This window comes from Dreissena polymorpha, chromosome 9 (assembly GCF_020536995.1).
Source record: "Dreissena polymorpha isolate Duluth1 chromosome 9, UMN_Dpol_1.0, whole genome shotgun sequence".
Taxonomy (NCBI): Eukaryota; Metazoa; Mollusca; class Bivalvia; order Myida; family Dreissenidae; genus Dreissena; species Dreissena polymorpha.
In genome coordinates, this window is record NC_068363.1 from 40,668,496 (window position 1) to 40,678,701 (window position 10,206).

Here is a 10,206-nt window from a genome sequence, read left to right on the forward strand (position 1 = left end):
TATTGTACCTGTCATTGTTTAACAGTAACATTAATTTTTCACATACCTTTTTACACGATGGCAACGGCGACTACAACTATAATAACCGCAAAGTATCACCATAGTAATTGGGTAAGAGGAAGAGCCACTTTTGTCATCCTGGATTTCCATAAACCCGATTTCATGAGTTTGATTATACTTGCCACTTGTAGGAGTAGTTATTGTGGGCGTGTTGTACGGTGCGATCAGTTTTGTTGCTGATGCTGTTGGCATTTAAAGTTTGGAAATGCTTAAATATGTCATTTTCATTGTTGCTGGTGTGTATTCATCAGGTGTGCATGTCGCGAATATCATAAAAGCTATAGCCGGTATGGTCAACGTGTTTGCCATTGTTGTAGATTCAGTCACAGGTTATGTGGAAGAAATTCTTGATGTTGTCTCCTGTGTTGCGGCTTATTATTTCAGAAAGCAGCTCAGTACCCCATTCGTTAACCAAGATTCGATTCATTAATCCGGTTAAGAGTTATTCGGATAACAAAGTGTAACCGTCCTTTACCTTTTGTTAATGTCATGCACGTTCGGTTACAGTAGCCTACTTATCAAATTGATCCCGTTTCTTTTGGCGACTTCCACTTGTTCTGCGCGAATTTATTAACAAGAGCAAGGGCTGATGAATAATTACAAGAAAAGCCAGCTTTTTCAGTTCATATTTATTATAATGTTTTAATGTGATACCTTACGTAAACACATTTTATATTCTATATTTGAACAATAGAAACATATGAGAGGAATAATACAAAAATATAAATGGAATTAAATGGCCAACTGGCGGAATATAATTTACACCAGACTAGCACTAGAGTAAATAAACCTCAGCTATAGACTAGCACTATAACTGAGGCCATGTCGAGGAGGAGACCGGAAGTACTGCGCTAAAGATAGCCCCAACCACAGTTGCACTATTGATTTAGCTTCTCGTTTAATATGCAATAATGCCAACAGACAATCCACACCATTCTATGCTATTTCGCAAATGTATGCAATTCCTAATTCAACGAACACGATGCTGGTTCGGAAATATATATTATACAAGCGCAATCACAAAGGCCACCGCAACCTGGCCAAACAAATTCTCGGTACGCCGTACCGTGCAACATTTTATACATGCGCAATCGCTAAGGCCACCGCAACCGGCCAAATAAATCCTCGGTACGCCGTACCGTAGGTTTTGCAGTGCAACATATAGTACAATATTAGCAAAGTCAAAAAGAGCTATTCCAGGTACACATAAGCACGCCGTGCCATCGAGCGAGTACTAGAACACCCATACTATACCGAAAATCATTTTGAAAGCATTCCTTCCATCCTCACACATACTAGCACTACGTGATAGGTGACAACAAAATGCTAAGTTTACCTCCCCCGGTCGTATGTACATCATTATATAGCTACCTATTTATACTTTTAATGGTTCCGATCACCTCGAAGACATAGAATTTCCGCCACAAAAATAAATTTATTTATTTTCCCCCAAATTCTATGACATGTTTGAAACTAATTTTAATACACACTCGCGCAACGAATCTAAATATTCATTTCGAGTCCGACGTCAGATAAGTGAACGCCATCATTTCTAAAAAATAGCTGGTGTTTTTCCATACTATTATGCTCACCGGAAATGCCCTATTAATATATTCAATAGATTCTAATTCGCTGATTCTGAATTAACAATAATAAATTCCAACGTAGAGATATTCTTGAACAATAAAGATGCAAGTGTATCATGAGCGACCATATGCAGAATCGAGCATAACATAGAAATCGTTATATGGGGCTCTTTTATCCACGAATGGCCTTTGCCTGTGACAGCCCTGAAGTATTTCGCTTTCAAAAAATATGTCCGAAATGCAGTACCAAACGTTAATCCTATGATAAAATGACAACCCCGAAATATAGTTATAGAAGACGGCGAATAATGCTTCTCAAAACAATACGTAACCAACAAAATACTAGTAACATGGCTATACAGAGCTGGCCATACTAGAGCTAACCTTTACAACTCCCTGAATTTATTAAATGAATATATCGCCGTTATATATGCTAATTGTGTGTTTTTAGAAATGCCTGCGAGTTCCAATTATTAAGCTTTATATTGAATACGTTCCATCGATAAGCCGGCATTGGAGTTGCTACCGTTTCCGCAAACGGGCCCAGCCTCCGAAAACGCTCTAAACACGTGACAATTACATCATTGTTTACAACGACATTTGCATGAATGATGAATAATAATGTCATTACCAGTTTAAATATATGCTTTCTTACACTTGCACATTTCGTTTAAATCATGTTCACATTTTGTTGATTTATAGTGACGATTTGTAAATACACTCCGTCTGCTTCATGACTACAGTTTCAATACTCGTATAACCCGCCCCATGTTAACTTTACTATCGACCGCTTGTTTTCACGTAGTTTAAATTTCAGCCGATACACTTATTATATCGTATGCTATGATTTATTTTACCCTGTCAATAAACAAGAGCTGTCAGAGGACAACGCGCTCGACTATTCGAGTGCTTGACAGTATAACGTAAGCCATCATGGAGAGGGGGTATAATGTGGGTGTGTGGTCATTTAATAGATGATCTTTAAAAAAAATATAAAAAAAATAAAAAAATAATATTTTTTTTTTTTGGGGGGGGGGGATTCTGGGGTGGGGCGTGGGGGATAATTTGAGTGGAGTCCATTGTGGAATGTCAGGTAAGTGTTGTTTTGTCAAAGTATTAATACAATCTGATCGTAAATAAAGAAGTTATGGCAATGTAACTAAAGTAATATGCATATTCTAAGTGAAAAAAGGGTCATAATTCTTACAAAATACTTGATACAGTTGTCTGCTCTTGTTTATAGATTGGGGTCATGTTGATAGAGAAGTTTGCAAAATATGAAAGCAATATGTCAATGGACATTGAAAATATTTGGGTTGGTACGCAAACTTTTGCGTACATTTGCACGCTCACGCTAACGCTAACGCTAACGCCGACGCCGGGGTGAGTAGGATAGCTCCACTATATATATTTCATATATAATAGTCGAGCTAAAAATGCCCATTAACGTTTAATTCATGGGCGCAGCCATCTTTATTTTTACGTCATTGACTTGATTATTTTAAGCTTGTGTATAGTGTGTCGTGTATTTCCAGTTGTAATGCATTTTTTTTACACACGCAGCCATGTTTGTTTCGTATTGATATCGTATATGTTTTAAATGTTGATAACTTGCTAGTGTACAGGATAATATGTATTTAAACGTACAAAGTATTAACCTTAATGGATTTAGATCCAAACACAAATACAAACACACTGATTTTGTTATTTAGTTGTTCTTCTTTGTTTTGAAATGCGCGGAAGCGGACATCACGTGAAATTGGCGCTCACGGTTACCCAAAGCGTGCATTCGTCACAAGTTAATAATAGGCTAGAGGATTCCGTTATGTACATGATTAGGTTTCATATTTTTGATGCTTTTGGCATTTTTGAAACAATTTTTGCGAAAATCAGTATGGAAAAGTTTTAAGCTTAAGAATGTAACTGACGAATACTGATCAATTCTGATCAGTTGAGATAACTAAATTGTTGTGAGAAATATCAACTCGGGTGGTTTCAAGCAATAATGCAAGATTAACATATTCGCCACAACACATAAATGTCGATGTGTAAACGACGCGGACACATAAATTGATATATCATTTTTAGTTTGTCTATGAAATATATAAATTATTTGAATATTATCCATTCTAAACAGACTTTACTTAGGTAAGATTTCGTTTGCATTGCACGCTAGTGCCTCGTGCTTACCCACGTTGTGACCACGTGGTAGCTCATCGGCTGTGCGGAAAATATCACAGAAATCAACAACCTCACCATTTGCGGCGTTATCGTCTGCGCGTTTACGTTTTGAAGTTGGCGCTGCTGCGAATGCCGCCTCTGGCTTTGGTCTAGGAACAGGAGCTGATGCCGGCTCTGGTACCGGCGCCGTTTCCGCCGCATTCCGTCTACGCCATCTGGCCCTTTGTTCCTTCGCCGGGGCCGGATCAACTTCCGCCAGCATCCCCCGTCCCTCTCTCTGTCTTTTTCTCTACGGCTTACCCCACCCGTCTTCGCACGTTACGACCTCTACCCGACATTGTAGATTTAAGTTTTATGGATGTGTAAACACAAGTTTCTCAGTCAAAGCTATTTCGCAAAAGGAACAAATAACGTGTAATACGAGCATATATACCGTATTAGTGACGTCAGACAGTCACTACTGAAATCGATTTCACGCATGGTTTATTGTCGTCTGCTTGTAACTTATGATTTTTACTAAATTTAAACTTTTATCTACCGGAAACATGTATTCGCTACTTCAAATAAAAGAAATATTTTTTTTAAGAAATTAATTTTTATTATTATATAATTTGGTCTTTAAAATAAAGCATAATGTGTAGCCTTTGTTTAAAGACTAATTTGTTTGTATTACAATAAGATATAATATAATAATGATGCGATATAGTCGCCCTAGTCCGTTTTCCAATTTTGAGTGGCGGTTGCCATGGAAACTAGTTGATATGAACACTTTCAATTGAGTTTATATTTGAGGACAAGTGAAAAAAATTACTTACTTGAGTTATTGAACAACTTGGTATAGGTGAAAATTAATCCGATGGGGGGGGGATGCCAGGCCCGTAGCCAGAGTTTTGAAAAGGGGGTGCGAATTTTTGCCGGCGAAGTGGGTGTGCGGGAGGGGATGTCCCCCTCCTGCAATCGGGGGCTTTGGAGGTCCTCCCCCTAGAAAATTTCAATAATGAAACATCATTTTATACGGTGTTTAACCCGACACTGGTATGCGCGCACACATTTTGTTTACATATGCAACAACAAATTTATAGAATGTTAAATCAACTATAAGAACGGTATAAAATATCATTATTTATTGGAATCTTGGAATCTAAGATAAAATTGGTGTGTTTTACCATTCCAACATTCTACCATTTTAAATCGAGCAAATCCAATGAAAATGTTGCCTTATTTTACAAAACAATTGTTTGTCTGCTACTGTGGATAGTACCAGAGGCATAGCTTTGCTCTAAACGTGCTAATAGTGTATTGTACAACAAACAATGATTAACAAAACTGGGTCTTCTCTTATCTGCATCAATACTTAAAATAAATCAAAATGGTACAACTGGTTACTTTAATGATTTTTTTTTAACTGTTTTTAACAAATTAGTTATCTTTTTTCTAAACGTATTTCAGAAACATATAACACTTAAGGCTTCAGTAAGACCCAATAACCACAAACTACTGGTCCTATGGTCTCAAAGTCCTTAACAATGTATACCAGGACGTTGAAGAAAAAAGATGTACTTATTTGCCCATTATATGCTCAAGATCCGTCACAGTTGATGAACATTTAACGTTGACGTCCACCTGATCATATGTTATAACGTTTTAAATTCATTATAACAACTGTTTAAGGGTAGAACATGCCTAGTGTCAAGTTTGACATTAAGTGTTGGTTAACTACAAAAAAGCTACATTGCTTTGTAGAAATGATTTGTTTTCTTGTCATTCAACAATTTTTTTTTATCCTGTCTTGACCATAGCTGATATTTTCGATGCTGGAAACCCCTTTAGGGGATCCGAAAATGGTTGTACGGTGATATAACAAAAAACAACGCATTTTGTCGGAAATGCTGTGCACCATGTGCAATTGTTATAAATCGTGGTAAAATCAAAGTTATTAACCAGTGACTCATTAGTCTTCGGCAATAGTCATAGGGTGTCCTTTAATTTCAGTCATTTTCGAAAGCTGACATAACATTCCATAAATAATCAGCTTAAATGTATTTTCATTTTCACAGGATTATTTATTTAAGTAAATCAACTTGTTATTAGATAATTGTCGAAAAAGGTTATTGGACTGGGATTTCAACCCACAATAAGAAGGCTTCATCATTGTGTTAAGATATCTGTTAAAGTTATAGCTTTTATACAGACATTATTTACGATGACAAAAGTTAAAAAACAATCATTCAGTATCAAATATCCTTAAATAAGTATCGATTTTATACGGATTAGGGTGCCGGGTTTATAATTTTTCATTAAACAGAAAACAAATATCCATTTATAACAACGATTCAAATTCCATTTCTCGCGGACCGGCTTCTTAGATCTTCTCAAATTTTGCCGTCAAAATGTCTATTGATTTCAACAATTCTACGTTTAAAAATTGTAAATAAAAATCATGCGCTATATAGGAAATGACTTAATTGAGATATGAATTATATGGTGACCTGTCGGTTGCATATTGAATACATTATTTTATCGCTTAAATAAGAAGACTCACTGGGTTCCTGGAAAAATAAATAACCGTTTTTTGCGTCAAATAAAGTTGTGTGCAACTTAAAGTACACTTTTTTTACTTGTCAAAAAAGATTGGGTGCGAACGCACCCAACGCACCCAACGCACCCAACGCACCCCCCCCTGGCTACGGGTATGGGTGCATGGAGACCCCTATTAGGACATGACCTAGCTGAGCACTACCTGTGTAAGAACTGCTTACTCTTGTAGTACATGTCTAGCGTGTACACATGTCAAGTTTTCCACTCCTCGGATCGAACCGCTGACTCTTGGAGTACAAGTATTGCGCTTAGACATGGTGACTTGGTGCTAAATGTGTTTTATTCCTTATATAAGCAATCCTTGTAATGTCATAAAATATAACCATAACAACACAACTTGCCAAATTATACAATCGTTTAATTATACAATCGTTTAAAAGTGTTTTATAACGATTTTTAATTGTATGCTTTTTTAAATCGATAAATGATGCATATAATGGGTACTGTAGAGCATAGTTAATTTTCAGTATAACAGTTTCCTTGTAAAAACATAGCTACAAAGAAAATTTGAAAATCTAAAAGTTAACGTTTTTATTCAATTTTGTAAATTAATCAAATTGTGAAATTGTCCCTTTAAGTTGGTATTCAGTGTAAACATATTACATAATATTTTTACATGATAAAGAGATGATAACTTTGCTTTATATGTGTTCTTATTTATTACGCTCCGTTTGTAATGCAATGTTTTTAACTCGATGTGCATCATGTAAAATATTTGCATAACTGAAGTAAAGTTTGCAATTATGTTGCTCTGAAAAAGAATCAGACACGCTCTAAGAAAAAGATGAATGCGCGCAAATTGTCTTCGAAGCTTTCCCTGTTCAGTTCACGCACGTTTATCAGGGAAGACCCTTTAGGATTAGACTGGATATTTGTTTAGAAGATACTTGATACAAGGGATACATTCCACAAAGCGGTTAGTGTCGACTATGTTATGCCTTAGCGGACTGCGCAGGGTAACTGTACTCACATGCATTCAGTCCCGTTATCCTATAGCGTGGGTCAAATATATATCATACCATATACATTGCGTAAATTATTGCCTTATGTTCAGGGTATGTGTACCATTGAGATGTCCGTTTTGAGAGGTAGTTGTTTTTTGGTATGTTCATCGATTATTATTCTTGGTCCTATAGTGTATGTATGTGCGTTCAATCTTGATTTCCTTTCGTTTTACACTGCGTGAATTTGTTTGAGTTTTCTAATTGTTTTACTGAAGTGCATGGTTTTGTGAGATATAAATGGGGTAGATGGTGCGCGGTTAGTTTACGTGGCTATGGCACAGTAATCAATACATTTTCGTTGTATGTCGTTGGCGATGGTCACATGTGGATTGTTTCGTGTTCTGCTAGGAACATTTTGCAGGCGAGATAACATAAATGCGTAGCGTAGTTTTTGGTGTGTTTGTTTATTCAATTGGTTTTGGTGTTTCAGTTTCCCGTTGAGAGAGTATAGAAGATATACTCGCGCTTTGTTCCAAGGTAATCCTGATTGTCTTTTTTAAAGGGGTCTAGTTTAGTCTATATATTTTGGTAATTTGGATGGTTGTATGGGAATGACAATTGGTTTTATAGATTTCAGTGAAACGATTGTAATAACTATATTGCAAAAGCTGTCACGGACTTAACTTATGGATGCATTAATACTGGCATTCGCTGTTTACTTAAGCGATAATCTTATTTCCGTAAACAAGTGTTTAAATTTAAAGGGATCTTTTCACGCTTTGGTAAATTGACAAAATTGAAAAAAGTTGTTTCAGACTCGTAAGTTTTCGTTTTAGTTATGATATTTGTGAGGAAACAGTAATACTGAACATTAACCATGCTCTAATATAGCCATTATATGCATCTTTTGACGATTTTAAAACCTAAAAATTATAAAGCGTTGCAACGCGAAACGATTGAATAATTTGGAGAGTTCTGTTTTTATCGTTAAATTTTGTGAAACTACGAAGATTGCTTATATGAGGTGTAAAATACGTCAGGAATGTGTACTCGGCGGAATAGCTCAGTAGGCTAAAGCGTTTTTACTTCAGGACTCTGGCAGGACTCCAGGGGTCACTGGTTCGAAACCTGCTCCGGGCAATGTTCTTTTCCTTTTTTTATTTTTTTTCTTGATTTTTTACTGGAGCTTTTACGATCCAATGTTTACATTTATCAATATAAAGCATTTAATGAATAAGTTAAAAAAATGCCAAAATCTGTGAAAAGGCCCCTTTAACCAGTCCTATTTACTACCGATTATACTTTATTTCTTACTCGGGATCTTTTGGATATTTTAGGATATCTTGATGTTTATTTCATGTGTTTAATGTTATTCCGCGTTAATCACTAAGTATTATATATTATACATATTATATATATATTTTTTTTTTTTATTTCTGTAAAGCGATTTCTCCTTTATTGGTAAGTTCCTAGGTATATTCTTCTGGTGAATCAGTGGCCAATTAACTGGTATTTATAGATTTTTATAATTCCTAGGTGCTAAATAAGTGACCTGCGATCAGTTTGCGTACTGTTCTTTCATCCTGATTGATATTCTCGGAACTGGGAATATGTGTTTCATTGAACCGAATTCTCTAATATTTATAGGTCTTTAACCTCAACCGAAATATATGTTTTTGTTAATAAGAATTCGCTTACGAAGTATTTTCTTGCTGTAGGTAAAGACAGGTGTAAAAACATGTACTTATTTCTTTTGTTCTTGGTAACCATTTGCGATTTTAATATGATTATTTTATATGATAATTATATCTAATATAAAATAAATAAAAAATTATATTTAATAAAAAATAAAATTAACAATTAATGTAAATGTATTAATCCATGAAGTCAGTGTTTTGTTTTTAAAGGGATTACATCTCCCCCTCTCCATTAAATTAGAATTCCTATACTAATATGATAGAACTGCCTTAATTTTATTTTGCTTAAACTTTCCAAAAGGGCATTTATTAACTACTATATAACATCACACGGTAGGTAAACAACGCAAAATACAAAATTTAATATGACTTTTCAAAAACATCAACATCTAAGCTACAATCTATAAAACTATGTAATTATTACAATATATAGCAACCAAAATCAAGAAAGATACTGATACACAATAACAAAATATTCATGTTTAAAAACACACGTCGTATATATATATATATATATATATATATATTTAATCTTAAAATTTATACATCAAAACTAAGGTGTTTTTTTTACAATTCAGAAGGATGAATATAAATTGTGAAAACTATTGTAATATAAATTTCGTACATGCATTACTCAACTATGATAGTCATACCTGTTGAATGATGTTTTTTTTTCTTGTTTTTAGGTATATAATTTTGAATCGCAAAACAAACACATTTTATTACTATATGTGATTATATAATGGCATCCACAAGGAATATGGCTAGCTATCTAACAACATTTTGTCATAATAGATTCTTCAGTATAAAATCTCTTAAAACAGATATGACATCTGGGCCAGAGTACAGATTGGATACTAGCATATTTACTTTCAAAATAGTCTATGTCTATATTACAAAATTGTCTGATAGTCATCCGATGAGTGTTTTCAGGCATCCGGGTATAATGAACTAAATGTAGAAAAACTAAGGTCGAAATTCTTGAACCGATGTCATAATTATTTATTATGATTCTACATAATTTGTAATTTATTATATCGTCATGTTCCCCTTTACATTTGAATATTACTAATTACTTACGTTGCGCCATAAGTATGTAATAGCATAATTTCAAATGCTAATTAACATGTTTTGTGAATT